Source organism: Oncorhynchus mykiss, chromosome 13 (genome assembly GCF_057628025.1).
Source record: "Oncorhynchus mykiss isolate SJ-2025 chromosome 13, ASM5762802v1, whole genome shotgun sequence".
NCBI lineage: Eukaryota > Metazoa > Chordata > Actinopteri > Salmoniformes > Salmonidae > Oncorhynchus > Oncorhynchus mykiss.
In genome coordinates this window covers 16,915,238-16,930,442 of record NC_143034.1, presented here as the reverse complement: position 1 = coordinate 16,930,442, position 15,205 = coordinate 16,915,238, and positions in this window count along the sequence as shown.

The window sequence follows — 15,205 nt, the reverse complement described above, 5'->3', positions numbered from 1 at the left end:
GACTATGTGACAACTTGATTTGTTGTGGGAGCAACCAGCCCTTTTAAAAAGGCACGATTAAGACGTCGCCGTAGGGGAGGGCTGCTGTGTCATCGGCTCTTAACCAACCGCGCTATTTTGTTAGTTTTTTGCGTTGTTCGTAACTTGTTTTGTACATAATGTTGCTGCTACCGTCTCTTATGACCTAAAAGAGCTTCTGGACATCAGAACTGGGATTACTCACCTCAAACTGGATGAAGAGGCGGGAGGGATATACTACTACAGACACCCGACCAGGCCCAGATCCCCGTGATTCACTGGAAAAGGAAACGGAGGTTTTGCGGAAAGAGATCAGGATGCCTTGTGAGCATCAGGCGACGATCTGGCTAATCTGCCCTTGCCTTCCGTTCTGCTAGCTAACGTTCAATCACTGGAAAATAAATGGGACGAACTGAAAGCACATATATCCTACCAACAGGACATTAAAAACTGTAATATCTTATGTTTCACCGAGTCGTGGCTGAACGACGACATTAAGAACATACAGCATATCTCTTACTTGTTTAGGGAATTTCTTAAGTCTGCATTGTTGGTTAAGGGCTTGTAAGTAAGGATTCCACTGTAAGGTCGACACCTGCTCTATTCGGCGCATGTGAGGTCTGGTAGTGTCCTAGTCCTTCCTGTCAGACTGACGGATAGGGTCTGGTAGTGCCCTAGTCCTTCCTGTCAGAATAATCAACAGAGGACTTGGAAAGCATTTCACTTCCCGTAGAAGTGGCACTGTGGTTATAGTGAGTAACCTAGTTTATGTTCCTCCAACACTGCCTTCTAGTAAGTTTATACAAACTGTCATCTCCTATAATTCTGATAGATTGGAGACTGTCAGAAAACATGGTTGGAACGTTAATAATTTGGTTGTTATTCCATTGGTTATCTCGAGGCTCATGCCCCAGGGGCCCACACTAATTGAATATGGTGTTTTTGAATGTTAGAGCAATCACTAGGGAAAACCTTTCTCGTGAATGACCTCATTATTGAGCACAAAGTTGATTGTATGTTTCTCACCGAAACATGCCTGTCTTCAGATTGTAGTGCCACTCCCATTGAAGACTCCCCCAGACTACAGCTTTTCATCCTGTATCAGAAAAGGGAAAGGCGTGGGGGGACAGCCTCTATTTTTAGTAATGCTCTTAGTGTAAGGACATTTCATTTGACGATTTTGGATCTTTTGAGTGTCATACTATACTGTTTAAATGTCAGCCACCAGTGCTGGCTATAATCCTGTATAGGCCACCAAAGCAATGCCCCACTTGCTTAGCTGATTTCTCTGAAGTGTTGTCTATTGTCCTCGAGAACTATGAGGAAGTCATTGTGTTGGGCGATTTTAATATTCATGTAGACAAAGAGACTCACTCCAAGGCCATTGAGTTTAGGAATCTTTTGAGCTCTATGGACTTTATCTAACATGTTACCCCCCCCGTAACCACGGCCATACTCTGGACCTGGTTATTACCAAGGGGCTTTCTATTGACACATTCCCTATTATTGATGTTGTTTTATCTGATCACCCCTGTGTATTTTCTACAGCATTATTGTTCTTAGCACAGGGCAATACTGAACACATTATTAAGAAATGGTATCTTACCTCTGAACTTGCTACAGGTTTAATTGAGTGTATGAACACAACATCACCTATTCTGCCTTCATCTTCTGATGATTTAGGTGATAACTTTAATAGCAAATTAAGGGCAACCATTGATGCCATAGCTCCAGTAAAGATGAACAAGGCCACATCCAAACAGAGAACCCCATGGATTAGTGAGGAAACTAAAGTTTCAGGTCCATTATGATATTCTGAGAGAGCAACTTGGCATATATAACAAGGCAATTAGAAAAGCCAGAATAAATCAAGTGCTCTTCTTGACCATTGACGGCCTGCTAAATCCTAAATCCTAACCCGGGAAACCTATGTAAACTTTCCTCTACATCTAATTGTGATGAGTTTGCAGCATATTTCAGAGATAAGATAACACACATTATAAACTGGGTGGGTCGAGCACTGATTGCTGATTGGCTGACAGCCGTGGTATATCAGACCGTATAATTACATTGGCAACCAGTTTATAATAGTAATAAGGCAGATCAGGGGGTTTTGATATATGGCCAATATACCACGGCTAAGGGCTGTTCTTATACCATACCTCCTTGGGCCTTGCTTCATTAGGATGGGTATCAGTCAAGCAAGACCCGCTGAGAAGTTTGATGATATATTCCCTAGCCCACCACGCAAAGGCACTATGGAGTTATTTTCCCTGGTTGACACAGACATGCTCAGGAAAGTGATATCACAACTTAAGCCTTCTACCTGCCTTCTACCTGCCTATCCCCACCACCTTCTACCTGCCTATCCCCACCACCTTCTACCTGCCTTCTACCTGCCTATCCCCACCACCTTCTACCTGCCTATCCCCACCACCTTCTACCTGCCTTCTACCTGCCTATCCCCACCACCTTCTACCTGCCTATCCCCACCACCTTCTACCTGCCTATCCCCACCACCTTCTACCTGCCTATCCCCACCACCTTCTACCTGCCTTCTACCTGCCTATCCCCACCACCTTCTACCTGCCTTCTACCTGCCTTCTACCTGCCTATCCCCACCACCTTCTACCTGCCTATCCCCACCACCTTCTACCTGCCTTCTACCTGCCTATCCCCACCACCTTCTACCTGCCTATCCCCACCACCTTCTACCTGCCTATCCCCACCACCTTCTACCTGCCTTCTACCTGCCTATCCCCACCACCTTCTACCTGCCTATCCCCACCACCTTCTACCTGCCTTCTACCTGCCTATCCCCACCACCTTCTACCTGCCTATCCCCACCACCTTCTACCTGCCTATCCCCACCACCTTCTACCTGCCTATCCCCACCACCTTCTACCTGCCTTCTACCTGCCTATCCCCACCACCTTCTACCTGCCTATCCCCACCACCTTCTACCTGCCTATCCCCACCACCTTCTACCTGCCTATCCCCACCACCTTCTACCTGCCTATCCCCACCACCTTCTACCTGCCTATCCCCACCACCTTCTACCTGCCTATCCCCACCACCTTCTACCTGCCTATCCCCACCACCTTCTACCTGCCTATCCCCACCACCTTCTTCAAAATACTTGTTAATTACAAGCTGTTGTTAATCACTCCCTGTTGACAGGCACTTCCCCGCTACGCTAAAAACTGCTATGGTTGATCCTGGTTGATCCTGCCAGTAGCATATGCTTGTCTCAAAGATTAAGCCATGCAAGTCTAAGTACACACGGCCGGTACAGTGAAACTGCGAATGGCTCATTAAACTGCTAACCAGGTGAAACCAGTATTCGACACTGTTGACCATGATGTCCTTCTGGGCAGATTGGAACGTGGGTTGGCCTCTCCGGCCCAATTCTATGTTGGTTTAGGACCTATTTAACTGGTCAAGAGTTTTTTGTCACCCTTGGTGAACATAACTCAGAGAAAATACTATAGATATTCCACACGGTTCGATTTTGGGTCAGGTACTGATCAGTTTATATATGTTCCCCCTTGGCAGCGTTATCAGAAAGCACAGCATTGATTTTCACTGCTACGCAGACGATACACAGCTTTGCCTTTCTGTGTCACCAGAGGATTTGAGCTCCACTGATAAATTATTCATGATTTAAATACTTGGATGACTCTCGACTTCCTAAATATATGTCACAACTTCCTAAATAAAGGCAAGACGGAGGTATTTATTGTTGGAGCCGAAACACAGAGAGAGAATCTGGCCTTGCATTTTTTAACTGGCAATAAAACATGCAACACCAGTTAAAAAGTGAAGTGTCAGTTTAGATTCTGAACTTCATTTAGAATCACACGTTAGGAATGTGACCATCATAGCTTTTTACCACCTGAGGAACATTGCCAAGGTGCGGCCGTTTCTCTCTCAGGCTGATACAGAGAGACTCTCCCATGCTTTTATTACAAGCCTGCTTGACTACTGTAATGCTCTCCTGTCTGGTCTACTCAAGAAAGCCATTGGTCAACTGCAAAACGTACAGAATGGTGCAGCACGCGTACTGACCAAGACCAGACGGAGAGAACACATTACACTGGTTTTAAAGTCTCTGTACTGTAAAACATACAGAATGCTGCAGCACGCGTACTGACCAAGACCAGACGGAGAGAACACATTACACTGGTTTTAAAGTCTCTGTACTGTAAAACATACAGAATGGTGCAGCACGCGTACTGACCAAGACCAGACGGAGAGAACACATTACACTGGTTTTAAAGTCTCTGTACTGTAAAACATACAGAATGCTGCAGCACGCGTACTGACCAAGACCAGACGGAGAGAACACATTACACTGGTTTTAAAGTCTCTGTACTGTAAAACATACAGAATGCTGCAGCACGCGTACTGACCAAGACCAGACGGAGAGAACACATTACACTGGTTTTAAAGTCTCTGTACTGTAAAACATACAGAATGCTGCAGCACGCGTACTGACCAAGACCAGACGGAGAGAACACATTACACTGGTTTTAAAGTCTCTGTACTGTAAAACATACAGAATGGTGCAGCACGCGTACTGACCAAGACCAGACGGAGAGAACACATTACACTGGTTTTAAAGTCTCTGTACTGTAAAACATACAGAATGCTGCAGCACGCGTACTGACCAAGACCAGACGGAGAGAACACATTACACTGGTTTTAAAGTCTCTGTACTGTAAAACATACAGAATGCTGCAGCACGCGTACTGACCAAGACCAGACGGAGAGAACACATTACACTGGTTTTAAAGTCTCTGTACTGTAAAACATACAGAATGCTGCAGCACGCGTACTGACCAAGACCAGACGGAGAGAACACATTACACTGGTTTTAAAGTCTCTGTACTGTAAAACATACAGAATGCTGCAGCACGCGTACTGACCAAGACCAGACGGAGAGAACACATTACACTGGTTTTAAAGTCTCTGTACTGTAAAACATACAGAATGCTGCAGCACGCGTACTGACCAAGACCAGACGGAGAGAACACATTACACTGGTTTTAAAGTCTCTGTACTGTAAAACATACAGAATGGTGCAGCACGCGTACTGACCAAGACCAGACGGAGAGAACACATTACACTGGTTTTAAAGTCTCTGTACTGTAAAACATACAGAATGCTGCAGCACGCGTACTGACCAAGACCAGACGGAGAGAACACATTACACTGGTTTTAAAGTCTCTGTACTGTAAAACATACAGAATGCTGCAGCACGCGTACTGACCAAGACCAGACGGAGAGAACACATTACACTGGTTTTAAAGTCTCTGTACTGTAAAACATACAGAATGCTGCAGCACGCGTACTGACCAAGACCAGACGGAGAGAACACATTACACTGGTTTTAAAGTCTCTGTACTGTAAAACATACAGAATGCTGCAGCACGCGTACTGACCAAGACCAGACGGAGAGAACACATTACACTGGTTTTAAAGTCTCTGTACTGTAAAACATACAGAATGCTGCAGCACGCGTACTGACCAAGACCAGACGGAGAGAACACATTACACATCCGCCGCCATTGTCGCAACCCCTATTACCAGCCTGTTCAACCTCTCTTTCATATCGTCTGAGATCCCCAAGGATTGGAAAGCTGCCACAGTCATCCCCCTCTTCAAAGGGGGCGACACCCTGGACCCAAACTGTTACAGACCTATATCCATCCTGCCCTGCCTATCTAAGGTCTTCGAAAGCCAAGTCAACAAACAGGTCATTGACCATCTTGAATCCCACCGTACCTTCTCCGCTGTGCAATCTGGTTTCCGAGCCGGTCACGGGTGTACCTCAGCCACGCTCAAGGTACTAAACGATATCATAACCGCCATCGATAAAAGACAGTACTGTGCAGCCGTCTTCATAGACCTTGCCAAGGCTTTCGACTCTGTCAATCACCGTATTCTTATCGGCAGACTCAGTAGCCTCGGTTTTTCGGATGACTGCCTTGCCTGGTTCACCAATTACTTTGCAGACAGAGTTCAGTGTGTCAAATCGGAGGGCATGCTGTCCGGTCCTCTGGCAGTCTCTATGGGGGTGCCACAGGGTTCAATTCTCGGGCCGACTCTTTTCTCTGTATATATCAATGATGTTTCTCATGCTGCGGGCGATTCCCTGATCCACCTCTACGCAGACGACACCATTCTATATACTTCCGGCCCGTCCTTGGACACTGTGCTATCTAACCTCCAAACGAGCTTCAATGCCATACAGCACTCCTTCCGTGGCCTCCAACTGCTCTTAAACGCTAGTAAAACCAAATGCATGCTTTTCAACCGTTCGCTGCCTGCACCCGCACGCCTGACCAGCATCACCACCCTGGATGGTTCCGACCTTGAATATGTGGACATCTATAAGTACCTAGGTGTCTGGCTAGACTCTAAACTCTCCTTCCAGACCCATATCAAACATCTCCAATCGAAAATCAAATCAAGAGTCGGCTTTCTATTCCGCAACAAAGCCTCCTTCACTCACGCCGCCAAACTTACCCTAGTAAAACTGACTATCTTACCGATCCTCGACTTCGGCGACGTCATCTACAAAATTGCTTCCAACACTCTACTCAGCAAACTGGATGCAGTTTATCACAGTGCCATCCGTTTTGTCACTAAAGCACCTTATACCACCCACCACTGCGACTTGTATGCTCTAGTCGGCTGGCCCTCGCTACATATTCGTCGCCAGACCCACTGGCTCCAGGTCATCTACAAGTCCATGCTAGGTAAAGCTCCGCCTTATCTCAGTTCACTGGTTACGATGGCAACACCCATCCGTAGCACGCGCTCCAGCAGGTGTATCTCACTGATCATCCCTAAAGCCAACACCTCATTTGGCCGCCTTTCGTTCCAGTTCTCTGCTGCCTGTGACTGGAACGAATTGCAAAAATCGCTGAAGTTGGAGACTTTTATCTCCCTCACCAACTTCAAACATCTGCTATCCGAGCAGCTAACCGATCGCTGCAGCTGTACATAATCTATTGGTAAATAGCCCACCCATTTTCACCTACCTCATCCCCATACTGTTTTTATTTATTTATTTTTATTTTTCTGCTCTTTTGCACACCAATCTCTACCTGTACATAACCATCTGATCATTTATCACTCCAGTGTTAATCTGCATAATTGTAATTATTTGCCTACCTTCTCATGCCTTTTGCACACAATGTATATATAGACTCCCCTTTTTTCTACTGTGTTATTGACTTGTTAATTGTTTACTCCATGTGTAACTCTGTGTTGTCTGTTCACACTGCTATGCCTTATCTTGGCCAGGTCGCAGTTGCAAATGAGAACTTGTTCTCAACTAGCCTACCTGGTTAAATAAAGGTGAAATAAAAATAAAAAAATAAATAAACACTGGTTTTAAAGTCTCTGTACTGTAAAACATACAGAATGGTGCAGCACGCGTACTGACCAAGACCAGACGGAGAGAACACATTACACTGGTTTTAAAGTCTCTGTACTGTAAAACATACAGAATGCTGCAGCACGCGTACTGACCAAGACCAGACGGAGAGAACACATTACACTGGTTTTAAAGTCTCCGCACTGGCTGCCTTCTATTGGTTTTTACCAATAAATGTCAGACATGATTTTAAGTTATGAACCCAGTAGGTCCCTCAGGTCCTCTGGCACTGGCCTTTTAACTATGCCAAAGCCAAGGACCAAGAGGCAGCCTTTAGTTACTCTGCCCCCAGCCTCTGGCACAGCCTGCCAGCGAACCTGAGGGGGCTGAACCTGGGGACATATTTAAAACACATCTTTTCAGCTCTGCTTTTCCTTACGGGGGTTTTATTCTATCAGTTTGTACTGTAATTCTTTAGTTTTTATCCTCTGGTGTTTGTTGTGTAGTAAACATTTATGTTTTATTCACTGTTTTTTTATTTACATGTTTTTTTCCCTGTGAAGCGCAGTGATACATCCATGTCTGAAATGTGCTGTATAAATTAAGTTTGAATTGATTTGATTCGTGCATTTTGATGTTTTGTTGTATGGGAGGATCACCTAATATCTGTGTGGTGACAGAAACCTGGCATTTCACACACACACACACACACACACACACACACACACACACACACACACACACACACACACACACACACACACACGCACTGTTTGTGAAGCTTTGTATTTGACATATTGTGTGTGTTCAGCCATTTGAGGGACTTGTTTCTTTTTTCAAGACATTTTGTGTCTTGATGTGAAACTGTGTGTGTGTCGGCCATTGTCCTGCGACGGTGTTTGTGTGTGTGTATGTGTGTGTGTGTGAGACAATGCAGGAATGTCAGGCATGCTGTTTGCACTTCCTGTGTTTTCATCCCGTCGCTAAGGTACCGCTTCCTGTCTTGTGGAGGTCGAAAACATTGGACACACACACACACACACACACACACACACTTTCCACATACACTTCACTCCTAATAACACACCGGCCCGGCCGACCCTCTTCAACCACCTTATTAGTGGTTATATGAGTTGGTTGATGACAGAAGACAGTATAAGTTATTATCTTGTTGTTCTGTGTTTAACCTCTCAGCCTTGATCCTCTGCTCCCTCCGTTCCTCTGAGAGGGAAACCTTCCTCCTCTCTGAGTCAGCCCCTAGTTCACAGAAATACCATTGTCAACAGTGGGAGAAAGAGATGGAGAGAGAGAGATGCAGAGAGGAAGAAGGAGTGTGTGAAAAGTAAAAAGATAGTGGGAAGGAGGGAGGAGAAGAAAGAGGGGATGTGAGTGTTGACTGGTGATGTGAAAAGTGTGTCCCTGTTTTCCTTTTGTGTTGATATGAACAGTAACAATTGAAGAGGGAGAGAAAACAGATAGAGGGGGAAAGAGGGAGAGGGCGAGAGAGTGGGGGAAGAAGGAGAGAGGGAGGGAAGGGGGGAGAGAAGGATGGAGAAGGAGAGAGAGTGGGGGAGAGATTGAGGGAGAGAGAGAGAGGGAGAGAGAGGGGGGAGAGAGAGGATGTTGTAAGTGTGTGTGTGTGTGTGTGTGTGGGTGTGGGTGTGTGTGTGGGTGTGGGTGTGTGTGTGTGTGTGTGTGTGTGTGTGTGTGTGTGTGTGGGTGTGGGTGTGGGTGTGTGTGTGTGTGTGGGTGTGTGTGTGTGTGTGTGGGTGTGTGCTTTTTTTGTTTGTTGTTGTTGTTGTTGAATTTTTACCCTTTTTCTCCCCAGTTCCGTGGTGTCCAATTGTTTAGTAGCTACTATCTTGTCTCATTGCTACAACTCCCATACGGGCTCGGGAAAGACGAAGGTTGAAAGTCATGCGTCCTCCGATACACAACCCAACCAGCCGCACTGCTTCTTAACACAGCGCGCATCCAACCCGGAAGCCAGCCGCAGCAATGTGTCGGAGGATACACCGTGCACCTGGCCACCTTGGCTAGCGCGCACTGCGCCCAGCCCGCCAGAGGAGTCGCTGGTGCGCGATGAGACAAGGACACCCCTACTACCGACCAAGCCCTCCCTAACCCGGACGACGCTAGGCCAATTGTGCGTCGCCCCACGGACCTCCCGGTCGCGGCCGGTTACGACAGAGCCTACGACAGAGGTGCGAACCCAGGACTCTGATGGCACAGCTGGCGCTGCAGTACTGCGCCCTTAACCACTGCGCCACCCAGGAGGCCGTGTGTGTGTGCTCTTGCGTGTCTGCGTGTGTATGCTTGCTTGAATATCTGCGTGCGTGTATGTACAAGTGTGTTGAGTAAGAGTGATTAACAGTGGCAGCTGGTTGCTAACGTAAGGTCTCCCCAAGCATCCAAGGCTTCTCCATACACACCTTCACACCGTCACAGTTTCCATGGCAATGATAATGTTGACTTCACAGCTCTGATATGAGGAATTGCACACACACACACACACACACACACACACACACACACACACACACACACACACACACACACACACACAAAATGATGTCAAGCAAAGAGGCACTGAGTTTGAAGGTAGGCCTTGAAATGCATCCACAGGTACACCACCAATTGACTCAAATGATGTCAATTAGCCTATCAGAAGCTTCTAAAGCCATGACATCATTTTATGGAATTTTCCAAAGCTGTTTAAAGGCACTTAATGTATGTAACCTCTGACCCACTGAAATTGTGATACAGTGAATTACAAGTGATTCTGTCTGTAAACAATTGTTGGAAAAATGACTTGTGTCATACACAAAGTGAATGTCCTAACCGACTTTCCAAAACTATAGTTTGTTAACAAGAAAGTGGTTGACATATGGTTGAAAAACAAGTTTTAATGATTCCAACTTCCGACCTCAACTGTATGTACAGTACCAGTCAAACATTTGGACACACCTACTCATTCAAGGGTTTTTCTTTATTTTTACTATTTTCTACACTGTAGAATAATAGTGAAGACATCAAAACTGTGAAATAACACATGGAATCATGTAGTATCCAAAAAAGTGTTAAACAAATCAAAATATATTTTATATTTGAGATTCTTTAAAGTAGCCACCCTTTGCCTTGATGACAGCTTTGCACACTCCTGAGTAGGAGTGTCCAAACTTTTGAATGGTTCTGTATACCTCCGATCGAGGCCCCCCAGTGATTTCTCCAGTGAGATAGTTTCAGCCACTTGTGAATTGAGGGGGGCTCAGACTGGCCTCTGCCTGGTGCCTCCAAATCACTAAGTCCGCCCCGGATTACTGGCCATGACCGTGTGTTTCTCCTAAACAGAGGAAGGTGCTGAATCAGCCTTCCTCAGAAAGACAGACTTACGCAACTGAACTGTGAAAGTGGGACACACACTGGCCAGGGATAAGCAATGGAGAGTTGGCCTCTCAGGATAAGGGCCTTAAACAGAGAGAGAGACTACAGCACTCTCACTCACTCACTCACTCTCACACACACACACACACACACACACACACACACACACACACACACACACACACACACACACACACACACACACACACACACACACAGGGGATAAGGGAAGGGGATGACAGCAGCCTAATGAACACTGGCCAGAGGACCAACCGATGACAACACATGATTAAATATGGGGAGGGAGGGAGGGTAGAGGGAGGGAGGGAGTGAGGGTAGAGAGTGATGGAGGATAGAGAGTGAGGGAGGATAGAGAGAGGAGAGGAGAGAAGAGCGAAATAGAGGTTGAAAGACAGCTAGAGATAGAGGGATGGAGGAACAGAGGGTGAGGGAGGATAGAGAGAGTAGGGAAGAGCGAAATAGAGGTAGAAAGACAGATAGAGATAGAGGGCGGGGGGGGAGAGGGATGGAGGAACAGAGGGTGTACCAAGACAGATTGAAAGAGCAGAGTGGAAAAGGGTGAGGAGAGAGAGAGAGAGAAAAGGAGTTCATTAAAAAAGAGAGGGGTGCCAGAGCGAGGGAAGGTGATTATTCAATCTAAATCTGTATGCGGCTTTCACGGATAAGTCAAATATTGACATTCTCCTTCTGAAAAGACACGTTTGAGTTGATAAATAGTACACTGCTTTTTTCTGTCATTCTGTAAAAACGGCTTGGTTCAGTGCATGAAATGTCCTCAAGAAAAGTCCTTGTTTTTAACCTAATATACTATGACTTCTTTTTCCCAGCTATTTTCATTTAGCTATAGAAAGTTGTCAATGACCAGGCTTTTGCAAACATAGAAAGAGGAACCATGTGGTGCTTTTCTGTGAATCTGGGGGCACAAAGTGTCGCAACAAAACCTCCCGCCCCAAAATGCAGAAACCAGAAGAGGTAAATATAGGAGGAGGAGAAGGGTGGAACAGGAGCGGGAAATGGAGAGAAGAGTTCCTCTTTCCAGTGCTGTTTGTTGTGTCCATGGGAGCTTCCAAATAGAACCCGATTCCCTATGTAGTGCACTTCTTTTGACCAGGGCCCATAACCTTTTAGGGCTCCTAGAGATCTGGTCCAAAGTAGTGAACTGCATAAGGGACAGTGGTCATTTGGGAAACTGGCCATGTGTCTTTTCTGTGACAGATGTGTGGAGGATGGCGTGATCAGCGAAGGAGGGAGGGAAGGAGGATGGAGGGAGGGAGGATGGAGGGGGATGGTCTACTTCTCCTTTAGTTTCAGCAAGCACAGCTCTGGAAGGTCACCATGACAACACACCCAACTGAGGAAGAAGGGGGAAGAAAGAGGGAGAGAGAGCGAGAGAGAGAGAGAGAGAGAGAGACTGAGAGGGAGAACACAAGGGTTTCTTAGTCACTCTAATTTCAAGGTCCTGCTGACTTGAAGTCAGTCAGATTATTGTTCAACAGGGACAATACCTTGAGCTCAAATACACACGCATTGAGATGACTAAAGTCCAGTGAAGCATAACAACAGGAAGTCTCTGCCGTGTTCTAAGAGATGAGATATTAGCTATTGTGTGTAGGACACTTCACTTTTGCTACCTAATTTTTTTTTGTTGCTTTAAGGTCACAAAAGTTCACTAAATTTCCACACATTCACAGGTTTTCAAGAAATCTCGGTTGGCAGTTTCCCAGATATCCAGGGATTTTTGGAAACCATGTGATTTTTGGGAAAGTTAGTGGAAGTTTGCAACCCTGGTTAGTGTTTTATCTTCACTTAGTGTGTCCCAAATGTCTAATTAGAAATGTTCACCATTTAAATATTTAATATGAGGTAGTTTTAGAATAATAAATTGTAAACACTTGAGTTTGGGACACCATATCTGAGTGAGGGGTTTCAGTGCAGTGGGATAGAGAGTGGGTAGTTTCAGTACGTACTATAGGGTAAGGGTAGTTTCAGTACGTACTATAGGGTAAGGGTAGTTTCAGTACATACTACAGGGTAAGGGTAGTGGGTAGTTTCAGTACATACTACAGGGTAAGGGTAGTGAGTAGTTTCATTACATACTATAGGGTAAGGGTAGTTTCAGTACGTACTATAGGGTAAGGGTAGTTTCAGTACATACTATAGGGTAAGGGTAGTGAGTAATTTCAGTACATACTACAGGGTAAGGGTAGTGAGTACTTTCAGTACATACTATAGGGTAAGGGTAGTGGGTAGTTTCATTACATACTATAGGGTAAGGGTAGTTTCAGTACGTACTATAGGGTAAGGGTAGTTTCAGTACATACTATAGGGTAAGGGTAGTGAGTAGTTTCAGTACATACTACAGGGTAAGGGTAGTTTCAGTACATACTATAGGGTAAGGGTAGTGGGTAGTTTCATTACATACTATAGGGTAAGGGTAGTTTCAGTACGTACTATAGGGTAAGGGTAGTTTCAGTACATACTATAGGGTAAGGGTAGTGAGTAGTTTCATTACATACTATAGGGTAAGGGTAGTTTCAGTACGTACTATAGGGTAAGGGTAGTTTCAGTACATACTATAGGGTAAGGGTAGTGAGTAGTTTCAGTACATACTACAGGGTAGTGAGTACTTTCAGTACATACTATAGGGTAAGGGTAGTGAGTAGTTTCATTACATACTATAGGGTAAGGGTAGTTTCAGTACGTACTACAGGGTAAGGGTAGTGAGTAGTTTCATTACATACTATAGGGTAAGGGTAGTTTCAGTACGTACTACAGGGTAAGGGTAGTGAGTAGTTTCAGTACATACTACAGGGTAGTGAGTACTTTCAGTACATACTATAGGGTAAGGGTAGTGAGTAGTTTCATTACATACTATAGGGTAAGGGTAGTTTCAGTACATACTATAGGGTAAGGGTAGTTTCAGTACATACTACAGGGTAAGGGTAGTGAGTAGTTTCAGTACATACTACAGGGTAAGGGTAGTTTCAGTACATACTATAGGGTAAGGGTAGTGGGTAGTTTCAGTACATACTATAGGGTAAGGGTAGTTTCAGTACATACTATAGGGTAAGGGTAGTGAGTAGTTTCAGTACATACTACAGGGTAAGGATAGTGAGTAGTTTCAGTACATACTACAGGGTAGTGGGTAGTTTCAGTACATACTATAGGGTAAGGGTAGTGAGTAGTTTCAGTACATACTACAGGGTAGTGGGTAGTTTCAGTACGTACTATAGGGTAAGGGTAGTTTCAGTACATACTATAGGGTAAGGGTAGTGAGTAGTTTCAGTACATACTACAGGGTAAGGGTAGTGAGTACTTTCAGTACATACTATAGGGTAAGGGTAGTTTCAGTACGTACTATAGGGTAAGGGTAGTTTCAGTACATACTATAGGGTAAGGGTAGTGAGTAGTTTCAGTACATACTACAGGGTAAGGGTAGTGAGTACTTTCAGTACATACTATAGGGTAAGGGTAGTTTCAGTACGTACTATAGGGTAAGGGTAGTTTCAGTACATAATACAGGGTAAGGGTAGTGGGTCGTTTCAGTACATACTACAGGGTAAGGGTAGTTTCAGTACATACTACAGGGTAAGGGTAGTGGGTAGTTTCAGTACATACTATAGGGTAAAGGTAGTTTCAGTACGTACTATAGGGTAAGGGTAGTTTCAGTACATACTACAGGGTAAGGGTAGTGGGTAGTTTCAGTACATACTACAGGGTAAGGGTAGTGGGTAGTTTCAGTACATAATATAGGGTAAGGGTAGTTTCAGTACGTACTATAGGGTAAGGGTAGTGGGTAGTTTCAGTACATACTACAGGGTAAGGGTAGTGGGTAGTTTCAGTACATACTACAGGGTAAGGGTAGTTTCAGTACATACTACAGGGTAAGGGTAGTGGGTAGTTTCAGTACATACTACAGGGTAAGGGTAGTGGGTAGTTTCAGTACATACTACAGGGTAAGGGTAGTGAGTAGTTTCAGTACATACTACAGGGTAAGGGTAGTGGGTAGTTTCAGTACATACTACAGGGTAAGGGTAGTGGGTAGTTTCAGTACATACTACAGGGTAAGGGTAGTGAGTAGTTTCAGTACATACTACAGGGTAAGGGTAGTGGGTAGTTTCAGTACATACTACAGGGTAAGGGTAGTTTCAGTACGTACTATAGGGTAAGGGTAGTTTCAGTACATACTATAGGGTAAGGGTAGTGAGTAGTTTCAGTACATACTATAGGGTATGGGTAGTGAGTAGTTTCAGTACATACTATAGGGTAAGGGTAGTTTCAGTACGTACTATAGGGTAAGGGTAGTGAGTAGTTTCAGTACATACTACAGGGTAAGGGTAGTGAGTAGTTTCAGTACATACTACAGGGTAAGGGTAGTGAGTAGTTTCAGTACAT